Raw genomic sequence first — 22,315 nt, forward strand, 5'->3', positions numbered from 1 at the left:
CATATTCTATGCATGTACCCATTTCACCACACATTATATCACTTCTGCAAAAGTAGAGTTCAAATTGGTTGATTTAGGGCCCATCCTCATGAAACATCTTTTTTTTTCTCCTATTTTGCATATATTGTTTTTCTTATGGATATTTGTTATGTTTGCAGGAGAAATACAATGTGAACAACCAAACAATTCCTTGTACACTTTCACTGGCAATCTTATCATCCAGAAGCAGACACTTCCTCTTTCTCCAAACCAAATTCTTTTGCGAGTATGCTCGTTGTCCTAAGGATATTTTTTTTTTAATTTTCTATAATTTCAATGTATCTGGACACTGAAATCATTTACTAATTCATGCATGTATGCTTGTTTTTTTTTCTTTTGTTATGCTTGTTATCTATGATTTGGCTGACACTTTGAAATTCTTGTGGACACACGTGTCGTGTCGTGTCCGACATGACACCCGTGTCCACACGTGTCGACACTCCTTTAGACACTTTTAAACGTATTGTGTAAGTGTTAGTAACATTATATGTATGTACGTGTATGAGTGTGCCACTATTTCTAGATTTTTAAGGGTTTCCATGTCAGATACCTCATATCCGCGTCAAAACTCGGCACACGAATCTGTATCCACAAATCATGACTATATCTACTTTCTATTTTAGCCATGTCTCCGTTTCTAAATTTGAGAGTTCGCCGTGTTCAACACTCTGTGTCCATGTCGACACGCGACACTCGTGTCCATGTCCACAAATCATAGCTCATAGATAAAAAAACCATCTGTTTTCCTTTTTATGTAATTGTGTTCTTTTTACACTCCAAAATTTTGTTGGAATTCAGTAAAATTATCTTCTATGATTTTGCTTGAGGTCTGTTACCGTGGGAAGAGTTTATTTCTGATCTCTGTCAGGCGATCTAGAGAATAAAAGTTGGAGATTTATGTCTCTGGTGTTGTTCTCTCCGTTGGACTGTAGCTCTCTTGCCTGGCACATGGTGTCTTTTATGTGTAGGTTATTCATATCAAGTAATCAACTATGTGATTTCTTTACATGGTCAGTCATTAGATTTATAGTTCATTGTTTAAATTAGTGTGAAATTATTTTTCATAATCCCCATATGTTTATGCTTTTTATTTGATTGAATAATCTCTCTCACCCCCTTGATAAACTGTTTTTTGCTTTCTTTCCACATCTAGGTTTTGTACCATGTTTCCTAGGCTTTAGAAGGTGGGTGGACTTTGCTGTGTGGGTACAAATCTAATGTAGACATATCTTTTTGGGTCAGATGTTACTTATAGATTAGTGAGGTAATTTTTGACATTTGTATTGGATGGATCTGATTGGTTAGCCACATTCTAGTACTTATAAGTGGCGAAGAGGGCAGCTCGAGGATTTCGACCTTTGGTGTGTATCAGTTAAAGATGCTCGAGTTTGGTGCTTTTGGTAGGTTTTTGATGTAAGCAAGATTTCTTTTCAAGTTTTTATTTGATTGTATTAGAAACTAATATTGTTTCAGTGAGTCTAGGAAGTGCTTCATATTGGCATGGTTACTAGAGTGATTCTTCTAATTTGTTGGATTGCTTGGTGGAAGTATTTTGGAACTTGAGAAAACTGATCAAGGTTACAATGTGTTCTATTTTGACGAGCTTAAATTTTTGCGACTAAAATGGATAGAGCTGGATGGATAGGGAATATCAGCTGGCTGACAAAGGAAGAAAAATTAGACGGGGAGCCTGTTAGATGAACATTTCTAGGTTGAGCTTGAGCTCTTGAATCTCGATACACGAGCTGCATGGAAGATTGGGACCAGATGGGTGGAAAATTTTCTCTGATTCCTGAGCTCCCCGATGATGATGCTAGCATTTGCTGCAAGGAAGATAGAGTTGTATAATTTTTTTTAGGTTCGTCAACTTAGTGATAATGATGGCAGGAAGATGGATGGAGACATTTAACTGAACACTTAGTTCTCTAAAGTCAAGAGCTAAGCAAATATAGTAACAGCCAATAGTGAATTGGATCCTATCCATATTCGACTACAGTCAAGAGCTAAGCACGTTGGAGGCCCATTTAGATCACATGCAACTCAAGTATTCCAATATCGTTATTGATGTCATGTACCAGAAATCTGAGATGAAGTTACCATTTTTCGTTTGTAATAATGCCACGAATATGCCCTATTCCTTCACCCAATCAAGCATTTTTATTTCTTTCTTTCAATCCATGGAAGATGGATGAAGCAAATCCAATATCCAAAGAGAGTTGCACCTGCCCTTTTTGTTTCTAATAATTCCACAAGCATCCAATGAAGCATCAGAGTTGATCATGAAAATATTCTAGGAGACTTAGTGCATCTGCACTTCTTCTCTACTATCTTGATGGCATTGATTGTGCATCCAATGTTTCAAAGAGTGTTTACATTCTTCTCATTGTAATGTTAATGAAGTCTAATGTGTGAGTCTACATTGGATTACCAATAAGAATGCTTTTGTGAACCATAAATTTGTGCGTACTTTATTTTTTGATAGGTAAGCTGGGATCGAACCTCCGACCTCAAGGTTGAAAACCAAGGCCTTAACCATTTGTGCATATTCTTTTTCACAGAAGTTTGGTTATTCTTTCAATCTACATATGGAAGAGAATCTAATCCATTCTTCAAGGCCATTGCAACTTGCTTTTTCAATGGAATGCCGATAATATCCATTTCTCTTCATCTAAGGATTTATAAAGTTTCCTTCTATGATGAAATCTCTATAAGATGGATCACTAAATCCAAAAGAAAAACCACAACCAAAAACTAAATGGTTGATAGATTCTAATGAAGCATCTCAAAGAGGACAAAAAGGATCAATTTTTGTACCCCAACTAAGATGGCATGTTTTGTAATTAGTGCCCCTTGTATACCTTGCGATACCTTGAAAGCATGTCTTGCAATGTGACCTCTTGAACCAAATAAGATGATACCATTCAAAATTAGGATATTCTACCTTTATGGGGTTCCAAGCATTCTTTAGAGTAATCTCCATCTGAAGTTTCAGGCGAAATAAGAGGAATTTTTTGTGCCAGAAAAACACATAGCATCATCAAACTTTTCTCTAATATAATGGAGAGAAGCTTTGGAAAATAGATCTGAGATGTGTGAGCATCTTTTGAACTACGAAGGTCATAAATGCTACGACGAATTGGCATTGCTGCAATTCAGATGGATAGATTTGAGTTCTGTTGATATAGAATTGATGTTTTATTTTATTGTTGACATACCTACTTTTATTTACTTGTTGGATGCTAATCTGCTCTTTCAGCTGAACTTAGTATCGTTTTCTGTCTTAATGTCTTTGGATATGAGTCCTGCATCATAGCTGTGATCCTAAACTTGCTCCTTTCCTTCTCAGTAAGCTAATTTGAGTTTTACCATCTTGATTTGCACGTGTAACAAATGCAGATTGCAACTGAGTATACAATGTTTGTTTTTTGTTTGGGGGTGGGCGGCGTGGGGGTTTTGGGGGGGTGGGTTGGTTGGGCGGGGGGGGGGGAGATGTTAACCGAGTATTCAATGCTATTACTTTACCTTTCTGGCAAAGACCATCGTATTTAACTTAAACATTCATATGAGAAGCTTCCATCTTTCAGCATCAGTTCTATTGCACATCTATATACTGACTTATGTTTTAATGTAGGGATGTAGCCTCCGGAATACAGAATACATAGTTGGGGCCGTTGTATTTACCGGGCATGAAACAAAGGTGTGTTGCCTTTGTACATGGTATAATTGCAGTTACTTTATTTACATGTTCCAGTTTCTTCTTTCTTTTTACTTGCTTTTTTTTTATTTATTTTTCCCTCGTTGAGCTGCAGTGTGCATACGGCACAAAATAATCAATTGCTTCTATTTTTTTCTTTAATAGCTACCCTTGCCTCATCCGCAATTGGGATTTGTACTTCCATGCATTATTTTATGGGTTTCACTAAATAAACTGCAGGTTATGATGAATTCCATGAATGTGCCTTCAAAAAGAAGTACATTGGAGAGGAAAATGGACAAACTTATACTCACTCTTTTTGGTGTTCTCTTCCTTATGTGTCTCATTGGAGCCATTGCCAGGTCTAATCACTATCCAGTTAGTGCTCCATTGCAAGTTGTTTTTACGGCAAAATTTTCTTTTACTTGTTTCTTCCACATGAGGTTCAGTCAAACATTTGCTTTGAGGAATTGCTAACCTCTTCAGATTTCTTCTGGCATCAGTTCATTTTTTTGGTAGGAATCCTTAGTTATGGTTATACAAACAGTGCACATTGACAAGTGAGCTGCATTTATTACAAACAATGTGTTTTTACACGGTTGAAACATCTTCTTCCATGAATAATTAATTTTGATTTACAGTATCTTTTGGGTCATTTCTTTGTCTGTTCCTCTGAAATAAAAGTTTTTTTTTTTAATTTGGGGATTAAATATTATTTCATGTTTGTTTGAAATTTGCCAGTGGCGTGTTCATCAGCCGCAAGTATTACTACTTAGGTCTTGATGAAGGTGTGGATGATCAGTTCAACCCTAACAACAGATTTGTGGTACTAATTCTCTTTCCAATAACATATATCCTTGTGACCCAGTTTAATTTCATTGGCAGCTCTGAACACCCTTCATTTCTTGTTTTTTTTTTTTTTTTTACAGGTTGCTATTCTGACCATGTTTACGTTAATTACGTTGTACTCAACAATTATCCCTATTTCTCTCTATGTTTCTATCGAGGTGGGCAATTTAGTTGAAGTTGTCTTGAGTGAGGCCTTTAATTCTCTATTCAAACTTTGCATATAATCGTTGTTGAGTGGTATTTTGTTTTGTTGTAACTTTTCAGATGATCAAATTTATTCAGTCCACTCAGTTTATTAGTAAGGATTTACATATGTATCATGTTGAAAGCAACACCCCTGCATTGGCACGTACATCCAATCTTGATGCCATAATCTTTTTTCCTCATTGGTGCAACTTTACTAATTTTAGCAATTTGTCACTATTATCTGGTTTCTATGTTAGATTGGCAAGCTGGGTTGCAATTTGGGTTGGATCTTGTTGTGATTTTACTCAAAAATAAATTGGATTCAACCTGAAGGTCCTGAACCAACCTGTTTTCAAGATGAAAACTCAAGCCAAGTTGCCAAAGTTCAATCTCAGTTGCACCCTCATTGGCAAACCCACAGTCCCATTGTTAATTGTTATTAAGGGTTATATTTGCTATTTTGCACATTGTATCAATCTTTCTAGGCATTATGCTTAGACAGTGACTTCTTTTCTTAGGACAGGTTGAGTATATATTTTCTGATAAGACCGGAACCTTAACAAGAAATCTAATGGAGTTCTTTAAGTGTTCAATTGGTGGAGAGGTGTATGGAACTGGGATCACCGAAATAGAAAAAGGAGGAGCTCAGCGGAATGGTTTGAGAATTGATGAGGTATGCTTCCACAATTCATTCAGTCAGAATATTATATCGTGTTTTTACTGTATATATTATCTTCATTTCATCTAGTTTATTATAGGTGAAGAAACCAGATACAACGGTGCATGAGAAGGGTTTCAATTTTGATGATCCTAGGTTGATGCATGGTGCTTGGAGAAATGAACGTGATCCTGATTCTTGCAAGGTGATTACTAGATGTGTCTAGACTTGCAGGATTTGTTATAACAAAGTATATTTTTATATATAAGGTGATAATATTCTGTTTGTACTCAATCTGTCTTAGGAAATTGGTCCGTGCATGAGATTTTTTTTTTGAATGTACAAATTAAAAAGGAAATCACCAAGGAATATCATTGGGCAACAAAGGCTCAACATGCATAAGAGATCTAGACACTCACATCTTACCAAGCTTGTCGGCAAGGTTCATTGGCAGTCCTAGGGATGTGAGGGAACACTATCTCCCTCCCCCTGAACATGTCCCATGGTTGTGGTGGTGGGGTGGTGGGTGTAGGTGTGTGCACTGGCATGTGTGCATTTAGTACCAAGGATTTAAATATCAGTTATGGTGTCAGTTTCGGCCACGGCTGAAACTGAAATTTTTCGGTTTCGGACGAAATTTCAGCCGAAATCATGTAAAAATTCTATAAAATTTCAATTAAAAAAATTTTTCCACCGAAATTTTTGATTTTGGTGGAAATTTGTACAAAATTCGGTAGAATTTTGTAAAAGAAATTTCAGCGAAATTCCGCCTAAATCTTGTACTTTTCTGATTCCATGCTCTTTCAGTGTCAGTCCAAACCGACACCAAAATATTTCGGGCGAGATTTTGGATTTCGTCCGAAATTTAAAACTATTTTTAGTACCTACTTAACTTCACATGTTTTATTATCTAGGAACACGGACCAACACCTTAAATTTTATTGATCTTAGAGAAAAAATGCAAGAGGACATGCCACCTTGCCTCAATAGCCAAAGAAATAAAACCAAGATAGTCAACTAAATCGAATTGAAGTGCCAAAATCCATCTGTTGTAAATCAGTCTGTTTTTTTTTTAAAAATAACGCAGTAATCTCATTTTAATTGCGCATAATACAACTGTTTTTTGGATTCCTGAATTTGGAGGAATTTGGGAATTGCAGTTGTAAATCGTTCTGTTTTTTTTTTAAAAAAATACTGCTGGTTATTAGGTATCATCGTTAATTAGTCATTGAGGCATCGTTATTAGAAGCTGTTTTCACGTCATTTGGTATCAAAGCATCCATACTAGGATCTGTCCTACATTAATTACCCTTTGAAGTATATGGCAAAGTGCAAATGAATTATAAAAGTCAAAGCCATTCTGTTTGAACCGACCATCTAATGCTAGAAACAAACACTGTAGTGATAGATGGCTCAAACAATTCTTGATCTATACACAATTGAAGTGACAAGAAGTGACATTTCCGTTGTCCTAAATGTAGACCAATCAAATAAGACACGAGAAGAAAACAGTGTGAGACAAATATGGAGATGCTTTACTATTGAAAAAAAATAGAGATGCTTCTATTTTCTAACATTTTTTGTGCATTTCATATAAAATTTAAACTGGAAATGCTCATCTATCATTTATTTTTATATTTGATTCATCATATTCTAGTTTGGAAACATTGTTTCTATGACAGTATGGCATTGTTAGTAAAAGTCTTTCTTCTCTGAGTAGGAATTCTTCAGATGCCTAGCGATATGTCATACGGTGCTTCCTGAAGGTGATGAATCCCCGGAGAAGATCACATATCAAGCTGCATCTCTAGATGAGGCTGCTTTAGTTACGGCTGCGAAGAACTTTGGATTCTTCTTTTATAGGTATAAACGTATTTCTGTTGTTACTTGTTTTTAGCACTTTGGTGGGAAGTTGCTGTTGGAACCTTTTCTTAAATTAATATGTCTTCACGCGTGTCCCCAATAATCTCTTTTTTTAGTGAATTTCCTAATTTTGATGTTTTCTTATTTGATTTCTTAAGTGGGATATTGTGATAATTTTTGGTAGTTATATGGTGTAGCGAAATACTTGGTAACTTTATAATTGGGTATATAGTTATCTGCTTATTGTTTGCAATTGATTAGGTTTAAATAATTGTAAGATTCAAGGGCTTCCAGAAATAGTTTTTTGGCAGTAGTTCTTCATTTTTGGGTGACATTTTTGCTGAAAGTGTGTAGGTCATTGTTTCTTGTTTCTTAATGGAGATTCTTAGTATTGGTTTTAGTAGATGTATGTTTAAATTGTTGGTTTATTTATTTATTATTTCTGATATTGATTCTATTCAAGAATAATGACATGCAGATAAACCTTAGTTGGAGAGAACTTGACAACTTTGTAATAGGTGTGGGCCATCCCAATTCCATCTAGGGCGGAAGCTTTTGACTACCTACAAGATCTTGACCTTTGGCCATCTTCACCATGAAAAGTTCAGATTTCCAAGAATGTGCGTCATTATTTCACCCATATCATGCACTGATACATCATTTATGGTGTGTTTTCCCCGGCCTTTTGTGATGTGTGTTTTACCCTTGCCCTGGTTTCTTATTTTGCGACTTATACGCACTTGTCACTAAGGGTTGCATCACAATGTCAATGGCTCATCTAGTGGCTTGAGGACTTTTGTTAGTCTACTTACACTTCTTGTGCTTCTAACGAATATAGTGCTTTTTTAGGGCTCTACAACGTGATATGTGGTAGCTTGAATAGAGTATGAGATAATCCTGTGGTGTCTGTATATCTGAACAAAGCTATAATGTTCATATCACAGGATTTCTACTGTAACCCTTATGATTATCATCACTATATCCCACAAAAAATGCACGTGACCATGTTGGGAGAGAATTTTTTGCGATTTGATGGAGGAACATGGGCATAATACATACAACCCCAGTACCCCACGATAAAAGGGAAGAATAATCAAGGTCTTCCTAGTGAGTACTTGAGTGGGAGAGTCCTGATCTAGTATGGTGGATGGATGCATGTTAATGACATATACAAGTGATTGGAATGCCTTAGTTAATAGATGCGGCGATGCCTCAGAGTGAAACAGCATAGATCGGCCCGCCTCTGTGATGTAATGATAAGACAGTTTTATCAATCGATTAAGCTACATTATATCAACTTCCTCCATCTGAACTGTAATCCTTTCTTGGAAGTCATTGCTTCCTAGTTTACCTGTAAGCGTGTAACATATGAAGGAAAGGATCTTTGGGAGAATTTCCCTTGCCTCATTGGGTGCACTGTGGCATGCATAGTCATTGTAAGAATTTCCCTTGTTTGTTTGGGTGAATCATGTGTGGAAAGTGATTTATTTACTAAGGCAGAGGTTATGTACTGCACTACAAATTCTTGATTGGATACGAAGATCACTAATCAAATATCCTAAGTTATTTTGGTTGGGTTGAGACTGCAATGAATTCTTATCTAATTAAATCCCTTCACTATCTGTTTACTTTTTCAGGCGTACACCAACTATGATCATGGTCCGTGAGTCACATGTCGAAAAGATGGGTAAAATTGAAGATGTCTCGTATGAGATTCTAAATGTTTTGGAGTTCCATAGGTGGGTGCTTATTATTATTATTATTATTATTATTATTAATACTATTATTTATTCTTGACTTTATGCTTTCCTATCATACTAGTAGCATTGATGGTCAACTTTTTTTGTACAAATAGTACAAGGAAGCGCCAGTCTGTCATCTGTCGTTACTCAAATGGAAGGCTCGTTCTGTATTGCAAGGTGATAAAATGTGTTTAAAACTTAGGGTTTGCTTTACTTCTAGCAAGCCATACGGCACTCAAAAAGAGAAAATTTCTTTTACAGGGTGCTGATACTGTCATCTATGAAAGATTGGCTGATGGAAACCATAACATAAAGAAATCCACTCGGGAGAATTTGGAAGAGTTTGGATCTGCTGGTTTACGTACTCTTTGCCTTGCCTACAGGGATTTAAGTAGTGAATTGTATGAAAGCTGGAATGACAGATTTATCCAAGCCAAGTCTTCTCTACGAGAGCGTGAGAAGAAGTTGGATGAGGTAGGTGGACTTTAAGACATGTCTCTACTTTTTAAACTTCAGTATCATGATAATTATTTGATATATAATTAATTTTTACAATAGATTTTTCATGTGTGTTTATTTATTCACTTGGAAGTGATAATCGGGACTCCGTTGTTTTTATAATGGAACTTTACTTTGGTAAACACTTTTCTAGTAGGGTAACTTTTTTGAAAACTGTAAGAGACTTTGACAGCTGATTAGAAAAGTGTAAATAAAAAGAGGTTGTGCCATTGCTTTTTTTTTTTGGTAGGTAAGATCGGATTGAACCTCCGTCCTCCAGATTATTCCATTGCTGAGATGAGGGAGTGCGGTTACCATTTCCCTATACGATATAATATTTATGGAAAATTTATTATCTGCATGGATATTAGTATGTCACATTCCTGAAGTTTGATTATATACTATAGCAATTTTTGTTCATTCCCTTTTTTTTTTTGAAAATTTATTCATTCCCTTTGAGAGTGGCTCATGTGAATAACCCTTTAAACTTTAATCCCATGAACAGTACCAACCCTCGAGTAGAATGAATGATATTAAATGTTATTAGATTTTTCTGGTTATTCTTGAGGGGGACAATGCCAAGTATGTGTTTGCGTCAAACATTAAATATCTCAATGTTCCAGTCTTTCAAGATGTGAGCTAGAAGGATACATCAGTATTGATACGGTGAAAGGTTGCTGTGGAGAATCTTGTGCATCAAAGAGGCCTAAATATTGATGGGGCTTTCTCAACAATGCAACTCTACCAGATTTTGTATGAAGCCATTGATTCAAAATGATTTTTGTGCTTCTCGTTTTCTCCCAAATGGTTGATAGTAATGCAAGTAAAGGGCCGCATATTGAGTTTGCAGTAAAAGACCAGCTAATAAAACTCAGGGAAATTTATAGCACCTTGCTGGAATCCTCATTGATTTTTTTTGGAAAGGATTCTGTTTGAAGCCTCAGAATTCTGAGCCTTTTTAATGTTTTCGGAAACTCTAGAAACAGTACAATAACTGTTTCTCATAGATTCAGAACATACAATTTCAGTACCTAGACTTTCATTCTAGATACATACAAGCCGCCAATTCTATTGGGCTAGAACTTTATTTGCAGGAAATTTCCAGGTTCTGCAAAATTGTGGTCCTAAAATTCCAACCCCTGCAATTTTCTGTGTTGCTTCTCTATGGACTTTCACGACATCATCTCAGCCATACAGTGACTGAGACTTCTATTCAATTGAGATTCAGTGTTCAGAATTTTCTCATGAACACCCTGAATTTCAGGATCATTTTCTTCGAAGTCTTCATATCCTGTTGAAGCTCTTCGATTTAGAACTTCTCAGAACACTAGGATTAACATCACTTTTGAAATTTTTGATGCTGGAAATTCCATTAGCAAACTATAGCTTGAATACTTCGTATCATACAATGGACTGGCAGCACTTAATTATAGACTTGTTGCTAAAACCCTTTTCCTACACTGATTTTAAATTCAGATTCAACCTAAAATAAAAGACTGCGCCTACTTGGACTGCTACTTTATACTTACTAATCATGTATAACAGAATAACATTAAGTTTCTGGACAGCACCCATAAATCATCCCCTTGTTAAAATATCTCGGTTAGAAGCCATAGCTCTAAGTTTCTATACTCGCACCCACGCTTTGAGCCCGCCCTTGCGATTTTCCAGAGCACCCTTTGTAGAATGCCGAATGTTCTTACATACCATACCACATCGATAGTAGAAACTAGTGCACCATTCTTAGATAGTTAGAAATGACTTTCGGGTTGACTCTCTTTAGAACTGACTAAACAAACACCCATTTGACATCAGACTGCAATGTCAAAAACTTGTACAAATTTTCTTAAGGGCCAAATATTGTTCTACTCAGGGATGGCTAGTACATTGTGATTGTTCTGGCAAATGTTACTTTATCTTGCACGCATTTGAAGAAATACCTTTTCAAATAGTGTCGCATAACATATGGTTCATGCCATATGGTTTGGATGTATATATTATGCCCGTAATTGTGTTCAAGTATGTATATGTGTGGGCTTGTATCTCTTTTTTGGCAGTTTTATGGGTTATATGGAAGGAGTGGAGTGGAATGCAAAGATTTTCAAAGGCCGATCCCAGAGAGTTCCTTTTCTTCTGAACAAGGCTATTGCTCTTACCATCTTTTGGGCGAAATCTAGCCCATCATTTAGATTCGTATCGGCATTCGAATTGTGGAATGGATGGAGGGAGATTTGCTTTGTTCCTAAAGCAAGATCATCGGTTTTGCAAGTTTGGGAGCCGCCTCCTCCTGGCCGCATAAAGTTAAATTTTGATGGATCGAGTATTGGAAACGGGTCCAGCCGGGATGGGGTGGGGTGGGGGGTTCTTCGAGATGAGGGAGGATCAGTGAGGTGGGCTTTTGCTGGTCCAATTGGTGTGGCTGACTCTAATGAGGCGGAGGTTCGCGCTGTGCATCAGGGTATCAAGTTTTTGAGGGATGTTGATCTAAATAGAGTCATGGTTGAAGGTGACTCCCTTAATGTTATTCGATGGTTGTGTGGCTCCCATGTCTTCCCTTGGAGATTTGCGGAGTATTTTGAGGAGATCAAGGACATTCTTGGCTCATCTTCCATCTCTTTTAAACATATTAGGAGATCAACGAATGGGGTTGTGGATAGGCTAGCTAGGGAGGGGGTGATTTTGTTGAATATTGAGCAGTTTGATTTCCTCCCTCGAGTTTCGCGGCTTCTTCTCCTTTGTAATCTTCCTTTATTGTCACTTGTCTTTTATTCCCTTGTAATTGACCATCTCGGTCTTTTTTTTAATGGTAGTCTTTTTTTTAATGAAATCCTTACCATTAAAAAAAAAAAGTGTGCGCTTGTATCATTGTGCGTTGTGTGTTAGTGTGTTGACGTGTTGTGTCCATTTAACTTTCTGTATGATGCCTTATCCTGAAAGTTGCTTCTATCTCTAACTACTCCACAACTGGTACGTGTAGAATCTCGGTCCGATCCCAAAGGAAGAATTTCCTCTGGAGATATGTCTCCTGCTCAAGTTCTCAGAAACATCACTGTCCCTAGTTATTCAGCAGGAGTGTTAACATGCAATGTGTGCATATCTATTATACTCTAATATTTGTCTGGGCAGATGGACCATGTCTGACATGATACAATATCGATACTCGTGGTCAAATACTTCGTAGATGCTTCTGTCGGTCAAAACTATAGTATTTGAAACATTTCATTCTTTTTTAATTAACTGTGATTCTTTTTTACTTGTCAGATATTTGCAATTATAATTTTGAGCATGTGTCATAAATTTTTTTTTTTGAAGATGTGTCATAAATTTTATTTTCAAAATACTGTTAGTTCTATCTTCTGTGCTAAGTCTTACTAACTTTATCTTCTTTGTGACTTCTTAAATTTTTACAGGTGGCAGACCTGATAGAAAAGGATCTTATTCTGATTGGATCCACTGCCATAGAAGACAAACTTCAAGATGGGGTGCCATCTTGTATAGAGACTCTTTCGAGAGCTGGAATAAAGATTTGGGTTCTGACAGGGGACAAGATGGAAACTGCAATAAATATAGCCTATGGTAAGGTCAATGTTAAGTGAATGCATTTGTATTTTGCTGAGTCATTTTTAACTTTTAAGTCTACTTAATCTTGTTTTCTCAGCCATCTTTGCACAACTTTATAACCCATTTTTCTGTTTCTCTGATGTAGCCTGTAGCTTGATCAACAATGACATGAAACAGTTTACCATCAGTTCAGAAACTGATGCAATTAGAGAGGTTGAGAGTAGGGTAATATACATTTCTCAAAAACTAAATTTATTAACGTTTACATGAAAGGAAAATTGTTTTATATGAGGGATGCTAGACTCATAGGCGCCCTTGCACAGAAAGGGGTGAAAGGGCGCCCCCATTGGTCAACTGTCATTTATGACAACAGTTATGATCATAATTTTTTGTGCCATCATAAATGGCTATTGACCAATTGGGGTGCCCTTTCACCCCTTTTCTGCAAGGGTGCCTGTGACTTTAGAATTCCTCTTGTTTTATACATGCTGTTTATTTCTTTCTTTTTTCTGCTAAGCTTTCTTTACATTTATGATTAGGGTGACCATGTGGAGACCGAGCGTTTTATCGGAGATTCAGTGAAACAAGAGCTGAAGAGATACCTCGAGGAAGCCCAGCACTACCTGCATACTTCATCTGGACGAAAACTGGCACTTATAATTGATGGAAAGTGTTTGACGTATGCATTGGACCCAAATCTACGAGTCATTCTGCTCAACTTAAGCTTGAACTGTAGTTCTGTAGTTTGCTGTCGAGTTTCTCCACTACAGAAAGCACAGGTGTAGTTTTCAATGGTTTTTTTTTTTTTTTTGAATGGTAGTTTTCAATGGTTATATTCCTTTTTATCAGAATTTTATTAAAGTGCTCTGGTAAAATCCATAACATGGACTAGACAAATAACGTAGAGAAGTTACACAAAAGAAAAAGTAATTTTCCATTTTGCGAAATATCTCTGAAAATTCTGTATGTGTATGTCATGCTCTATCAAGTGTATATCTGAATGCATTGTGTTCTCTTTCATTAATTATGTGTTCCATGGTGGTATACTATTTTTATTGCCTCCTCCTTTATCATGCAATAATGAGAAATATATTTGAGGAGAGAAGTACATCAATTATGGACCATTACATGCAACTTTGTGGGTAATTCTGAAGTTATAAATTGTGCATGCCAGGTGACTAGCCTGGTCAAGAAAGGTGCTCGGAAGATCACACTTAGTATTGGTGATGGGGCCAATGATGTGAGCATGATTCAAGCTGCTCATGTTGGTGTTGGTATAAGTGGGCTCGAAGGAATGCAAGCCGTCATGGCTAGTGATTTTGCGATTGCTCAGTTTCGCTTCCTTACTGATTTACTTCTTGTGCATGGCCGGTGGTCATATCTCAGAATATGCAAGGTTAAACTTCTTTTATTTTTCTCTTCAGAACTACCGACCCTCGTTAATTTTTTTTTGGCAAGTTTCTTACTCAGCTGTTCTCTTGCATTGCGGGTTGTAACATATTTTTTCTACAAGAATCTTACTTTCACTCTGATCCAGTTTTGGTTCACCTTCCAGACTGGGTTTTCTGGTCAGAGATTCTACGACGATTGGTTCCAATCATTATATAATGTCATTTTTACAGCTTTACCTGTAATCATTGTTGGATTATTTGACAAGGTAAGCCATTCATTCTCGTAAAATGCCCTGGATCCAAAGAATTGCTTCCTTTTAAGGTTATTCAATCCTACACATTATCTCATATCTTTTAAGATTCAGCATTACCACTATCTTTACCATTCATTTAGGTTGTAGACATTAACGGTTTAAACAGAGAGCATACACTTATTTCAACGTTCCTATTTGCCAGGATGTCAGTGCTTCTCTTTCAAAGAAATACCCAGAGCTATACAAGGAGGGAATACGAAATGCGTTCTTCAAATGGAGAGTTGTGGCAGTCTGGGCTTTTTTTTCCATATACCAGTAATTAATTCTTTACCATTTCACAATTGCGTCCAGTCATAAAGCTCATAATTCATCAGGCAAGATCTGTGGGCTTTGGGGTGTTAGCACCATGGCATTCACTTGCATTGTAATAACTGTCAATGTGCGCCTTCTTATGGCGTGCAATTCAATTACAAGGTGGCACCACATAAGTATTGCAGGGAGCATTGTAGCATGGTTCATATTTATATTTGTATATTCTGGAGTTATGACCCCGTATGATAGACAAGTAAGTCTCTTGAGCATGATTTGTTATTTTTTTCTGACTGACCTAAATTATATAGTATCTTGTTTGACTGTTATGCTTATTATATTGCAGGAGAACATATTCTTTGTTATTTATGTGTTGATGAGGACATACTATTTCTACCTCATGCTTCTGCTTGTTCCAGTTGTTGCACTTCTTGGGGACTTTGTATACCAAGGGTGAGATTTAGTAATGTTTCTTTTCCTGATATTTTTCCATGAGCTTATTCTATTATGTTTCAATCTGTTTAAGTGTTTTCTTAGATCATTACAATCTATGATAGAAATGATAAATCCTAGGCATGCAATCACTATTCGATGATTAATCATTTATAAAATGTAAGTAGTTTTGGGGAATATTTATCTGAAACAATAAATGGCTGCAAATTTTTTGGAGCCCGGGCCCGCATGGGTGGAGAGTGTATTTATAAATGACAAGGGGAATATTTTAAAGGTGTTTTTGGTGGTGCCCATTAGAATCAAACATGCAATTGACATGGAAGTGTTTGCTCTTTGTACGGTTCTTTGCATTCTCTTTTTAGAGACAAGGGCTGCACTTTTTGTGGAAGGATGCTACTTTGATGGTAAAAAGGATTAGATAAGAAGCTTTTGGTGGAAGAATGCACATCTAACATGATTATTTGGGCATAAAACCACCTAGGTCCCTGTAGGCTTTTGCATCTGGTTAATGAAATTAACAATTATTGGGTCAATGTTTTTTTTCTCAGGTTAACGAAGTAGTGTTTATGGGTGCAAGAGAGGGTGTAAATAAACCTTCTTTATGTATCAGGCAGTCTCTGCCTACTGCATTTTTCTCTTTCATTTCTATACAATTTTCTATTGTTTTCTGAAGAGGGAAGAAAAACTAATAAGTGAGATGACAGAATTACGGGTATGCCCTTGAAGAAAAAAAAAAGGAATGCCCTTGAAGAACTCAAACTTTATGATCAATGGTATTTTTCTTGGATATGATAACAAAATACTTTGATCAAAGATCTAATTTTGGTGCTTTTTTTAATGGTGTATTTTTAATGAAAAAGAAAATGTAAGGAGGCCCCTCGACCGACCAGTCAATCGCAACATTCAGAAAAACATTTTTTTTTTTTTTGATATGCATCTCTCTTTCTGAAAAGAGAACCAATAATATTAGATTTCAGTGATGACTGTAACTATTGTTTGATATGGATTCCCCGACATTCCTATATTAGCTGCTGATGGTCACAGACTCTTGTGGGGAGGGGAGTTCTCAATCATGGTAGAGACAAAACTAACAGTGGCCTGTTAGAGAACCAAAATTTTGATATCAATGTGCATAGAGACCCTGGCACTAAAGCCAACCTATGTAGGAAATGTGCGTTATTCTTTTATACAAGTTGGCCATCAATGTCTAGGTTTTTCTTTTTCCTTGATTTTCATCTTATTTGCTTTCTTCTCTTTGTGGCTATTTTATACCTCTGAGTTACCCTTTTTTTCTTTCTAATGTATCTTTGTTATTTCGTTTAAAAGAAATTGCGAACTGACTATCATAGACTTAGCTTCAGTGTCGCATATTTGCAAAGGGAGCTTGCTAATTTCACTTTTGATATGAAATGTAATACAAGTCTTTTGGGAATGGAAAGATCTCCATAAGCCCTGCAAGGGGGCTTTAAGGTGTGTAATGGATTGGGAATTCCTACTATTCTGTCTATGTAATTTCCTTTTTGGGAATTGTGATAGCCTTTGACAGCTTGTTAAAAAGTGTAAAACAAATGGGAGTTCACCCCATTATCAAACCACGGTCGTGCGGATATTAGTAGCCTAATTCTATCTGTCCCCTACATTTGGAAAATGCAAATTCATATCTTTGTTCCTATGTCTATGTCTGTATCTGGATCCTCATTTAGTTCTTATACAGAAGATTTCTATCAATAATAATGCTCTATCATGGAATTTGCATCAACCGTACAGATGTAATCAAGGTTTTAAATTTCAGCTTCTTTCGGTTTCGATCGCCACGGAAACGGAATTTTTTTGGTTTCGGTTGGAAATCCTGTAAAATCACGGAAACATATGGAAAGATATGCAAATGATGGAATTTAAAGATGAAACTTTAGGAAATGCTAGAATATCGTACATGCACCACATTTCACATGCAATTCATATAAATATAATTATGTAATACATACTGATATCGTATACCACTATTACACTTACAATTTTGGTTTACGCATTTTGGTTATTTCGGTTTCGTTTTTGGTGAGGATGGAAACGGAAATATTTCGGTCGTTTCGTGTTGGTTTTAGTGGAAATTTAAAACCATTGATGTAACCCTTACAATTTGTAACCAATAATTTACAAGTCCTTTAATGTTTAGAAAACTATACTGAAATCATATCCATTGCATGCCATTCAGTTTGTTATGATCACAGAATCCATACTGAAATTAACTCCCTCCATCTGTTGTCCATTATCCTAATACAAGTAGATATTTTTTGAATGGTAATACAAGTAGATGATTCTCATGCACTTAATGTTTTTAATTTTTTTTTTGTCTGGTCTCAGGATTCAAAGACGATATTTCCCCTACAACTATCAGATTATTCAGGAAATTCACAGACACGATCCTGACGTGAGCAGCAGGCCGGAACTGCTGGAGATTGAGAACCAGCTCACACCAGACGAGGAAAGGAGCTACGCGATTGCTCAGCTTCCAAGAGAAACATCAAAGCACACCGGATTTGCTTTTGACTCGCCAGGTTACGAGTCATTTTTTGCATCACAGGCAGGTGTTTTAACCCTACAGAGAGCATGGGATGTAGCTCGTAGAGCCAGTATGAGGTCGCAACAGAGAACACCCAGAAAAAAACTGAGTTAAAACATGTACATTTTTTACATTAACCCCTGATTGTGTAAAGTTATCTGTGCCATATCCTTCTGGTCTCACTTTATTTTGTTCACTTTATTTCTACTCATTTTTATCGATGCTGTTATCAATGTTGCATTAAATCTTTACGATCCAACTGACCTAAAAATGTGCATTCATTTGTATTATAATTTCTGTAGATTTGGGCTGAAAACGCTTTACAGCATTTGATCGGAATATTTAGGTAAGTTTATTAGTTTTTAAGTGGTTTGTTTCTGTTTTGGGTCTATTGCATTTTGCTTTTTTGTCAAGATAGTCTTTATTTTTATTTTTGAATGATGATCATATATTAAGAAAGGATGAAAACTCCCAAGACCTAGATAGTAAAAAAAACAACAAACAAAAGAAGGGAGAAAAGGGAAACAAAACAAGAAATAAGGATAAAGACAACCAAACAAAAGAAACAACACCCTCAAGGAGGTAGATGATCAAACATCTCCAAAGACAAATATCGAAATTCCGAAACAAGCAAAGATGATCCGTTTCACTATCGGTTGACCTATACATATGCCCAAAAACACATTGGTGTGCTTTTCAACCGTGTCCAAAATCTTCTCAATAGTCCTACCTAGCCTCTCTGGGGATAAGAGATGTCATATCTCTAACCTGATGGATCACATTGAGTGAATTTCATCCACGATTAGTGAGTCTAGGAGAGCTTGGATCTCTCTATGGGCTGATCTGTATGCATGCTGAGATAGTTTCTACTTTTTGACCTTTTAAAAGATTTTGTTAATTAAGACTCTTATATAACATTGGGATTTTACTAAGTTTGAATAGGATTCAAGTTTCTAAGTTGCTTTAGAAGTACTGGGCATCTCTCTATATACTGTAAGCCTCATGGCCATAGACTATAATGACTTGATGGAAAAAATACAATATTACAACCTTAAAATTTTTGTGGGTGTGATGTCCTTGGTCATGCCTCGGATCTCCTTCAATGTGATGCCCTAAGAATCCATTGATGTGATGCTTTTTGTCTTGTTGGTGTGAGTTCAACACAACTATCCTTTCTATACTATTTATCTAAGTTATTTAGAGCTGTTGATACTTTGTTTTTGCATTATGTGTGGTTCCGGTTTTACCTTTCTTCTCTATCGTACTCAATTAGAGTTTTAATTTTCATGTTTTCTTCACACATGCCACTTTATTTTCAATTCAAACCCCACAAACTGTTTGACATCAGTTTCCAACCTTACGATCAGTTCAAAACCTGAGTTTTCTGTTTTATTTCTTAATGATAACTCTGTGCAAGCCTTGGTATGACTTGGAACTGTTCTGAAAATTTTAGATCAAATCTGGAATGTTAGATTTGTTGTCCATTCCTGGATGTATCCAAAGTTTTAAAGTGATCTTACTAAACCAAACTAAGCCAGGTTGAACCGTTCTTGACCCCTAATAGAATTGAACCTAGTTTACTGCTCAAAATATTGCACACGACCAGTTTTCCAATAGGCTCTTTTACTGCAATTTTGCAATTAAAAACTCCCTCCTGTATTTAGTTTGGAGCTACAACATTAGAGGAGAAACACTGCTAAGGAGAGGAATAAGAAGAAGGGTGAAATTGCAAGGGACAGAGGCCATGCTTGTTCTACTTCCTATTAAAAAATGACTTCCTAAGGAGTTGTTTTGAGATATGAAGGGGAGATCATGTCTATATATATGTACCACATATATGCATATACGCCTCTATCTATGCATGAAGTCCATGCACAATTTGTATTATCACCATAATAATCAATGTAGAGGACTGCATGAAGTCCATGCACAATCTATATATGCATATATTTAAAACAGGAGCTTATATGGTGACATGTGGGAAAAAAAAGCAAGGAAGAAAGCTCGAATCCCCGCCAAACTCCAAAAATAGTATGAAAATGACCGAATCTGTTTTGGAATTGTTTTTTATCAAGAGGGTTGTCTTGGTCATGATCCATTACAAATCTGACCGTCCACTGGTACTTTAGATGTCAATCAGACCGTCTGGATCCATTCATACCCTTTACCAAATAGCAAAAACACTTTGAAAATGATGAAATCCGTCTGCCATTTTCGCTTTCCTCTTTATTTTCAAAAAGGAGTTCTGTTTTAGAAGTGTTTTCCATCAAGAGGACTGCTAGCAAAATGGAAACCTGTTTTGAAAAAAAGAAAAGAAAAAAAAAGGGGCATCTTATATCGTGACACAAGGGCAAAAAACAAGAAAGAGAGCTCGACTCCCCACCAAATTACTGTAAAATGACCAAATCATCGGTCATTTTCGATTTTGCCTCTATTTTCAAATAACAGTTCTGCTTTTGGAAGTGTTTGCCATCAAGAGGACTGCTGGCAAAATGGAAATCCGTTTTGTTAAAAAAAGGGGAATCTCATATCATGATGATGTGCATGAAAAAGGAAAAGAAAGCTCGAATCCCCACTAAACTCTGTGAAAATGACCAAATCGTCTGTAATTTTCAATTTCATTCTTATTTTCAAAAAAGGAGTTCAATTTTCCATGGAAAAATTCTCAAAAAAAGGGATTTTTAATTGAAAATCTCAAAAAAAAGGGTTGAGTTGGCTAAATTCTCAGAAAGGAGTGAAACACATCCCAAGGCATGTTTTAAGACAAGAATGCCCTTGAGTTGCTTTTCCCTCCACCTTTTTGAGAAACGGATCCCAATGCATTTCACAAACACTATTCTTTAACTTTTTTAGCTTCTTCTTTTCAACGCCAAGTGTTGAAAGTTCATTGCCTTTGGTAAAACTCCATTGTAGAGCTCCCTTCTAGGATGAATTCAGCCCATTTTTTTCAAAATGGACTATACATCCCATACCATAGGATGATCCAAACTGCCCAATTGATGGGCCACAACATAAGTAGGTTATGCCCCAAAATTCATTTCCATAGGATGGTTCTAACCATCCGATCTAAAGACGGGTTTAGATTATGGAAACTTCAAAATGGATAAATTCACCTCATATTTTTCAAAATGGACTGTACAGCCCACACACCATAGGATGATCCAAACCGCCCAATTTATGGGCCACAACTAGGGCTGGCAATTTAACCTGGAAAACCGAGGATCCGCCTCGTTCCGTTCGGGGCGGGGATTTCCTGAGCGGGGACGGGGATTTTAAAAATTCCCCGGTGCGGGGACGGGGAGGACCTTAGCCCCGCCCCGATTCATTACTAGTACCTTGCGTCATAAAAAAAAAAACTTATTTAAAATTTGAAGATCTATCAAATGATCATTTCATTTCCCAAAGGCTTTCACGAGCAAATTAATGAAGAAATATATAAATATGCATTTTCCATAAAAATATGCATATGATTTAAGTTTGTCTTATATTCTATATGTAAGTAGTTCTCACATTTCTTATTTCATTGGGCGGGAATTGTATGGGGATTTTTTCCTTGGCGGGGATGGGGATTAGATTTGCCCCTGGGGGCGGGGACGGGGACGGGGACGGGGACGGGGAATGCAACATCCGACCCCGCCCCGCCCCGTTGCCAACCCTAGCCACAACATAAATAGGTTCTGCCCCAAATTATTTTTCCATGTATGATCCCAATCGTCCAATCTATAGAAGTTTCCATGATCTAAGTCCCTTTTTAGATCGGATAGTTAGAATCATCCTATGAAAATGATTTTTGGGGCACAACCTATGTACGTTGTGGCTCATCAATTGGGCGGTTTGGATCATCCTATGGTATGGGCTGTATAGTCTTTTTTGAAAAAAATGGGCTGAATTCATTTTAGAAGGGGGCTATACAATGGAGTTTTACCAAAGGCTTAATTCGATCGTTTTACCTTCTTCAAAAAACAGGTGCGAATTTGCCTTAATGGGTCGACCTGAAAGTCCACCTTTTTACCTTATTCACAAACATGTGTGAATTTGCCTTAATGGGTTGATCTGCAGGTCGACCTTTTCACCATATGACCAAACAGGTAGGAAAAGCATTTATGGGTCAACCTGCAGGTCGACCTTTCCACCATCCCGTCAGATAGGTTAAAAACATATGAAAAGGTCGACCAGTTTTTTTGCGATTTTTTTAAAAAACCAAACGTCGTTTGCAGAAACCACTCCCCATAAAGACCTCTAACACACGTCCCCCCAT

The 22,315-nt window shown here is 36.7% G+C and overlaps 1 pseudogene across 1 annotated transcript; it reads left to right on the forward strand.

Annotated features, from left to right (window-relative positions):
• On the forward strand, positions 1-18,360 carry LOC143858414 (phospholipid-transporting ATPase 3-like; annotated as a pseudogene). The gene is made up of 19 exons (XR_013238955.1): positions 1-265; positions 3,671-3,736; positions 3,974-4,095; positions 4,475-4,559; positions 4,663-4,740; positions 4,847-4,946; positions 5,275-5,441; positions 5,527-5,631; positions 7,147-7,289; positions 8,927-9,028; positions 9,145-9,208; positions 9,293-9,505; positions 12,940-13,105; positions 13,236-13,315; positions 13,630-13,869; positions 14,265-14,747; positions 14,938-15,300; positions 15,391-15,497; positions 17,859-18,360. The product of XR_013238955.1 is annotated as a phospholipid-transporting ATPase 3-like (transcript).
• Positions 18,361-22,315: the final 3,955 nt, after the last annotated feature.

Source organism: Tasmannia lanceolata, unplaced genomic scaffold (genome assembly GCF_043159265.1).
Source record: "Tasmannia lanceolata isolate RefF3 unplaced genomic scaffold, GAP_Taslan_0.1 ptg000026l, whole genome shotgun sequence".
Classification (NCBI taxonomy): domain Eukaryota; kingdom Viridiplantae; phylum Streptophyta; class Magnoliopsida; order Canellales; family Winteraceae; genus Tasmannia; species Tasmannia lanceolata.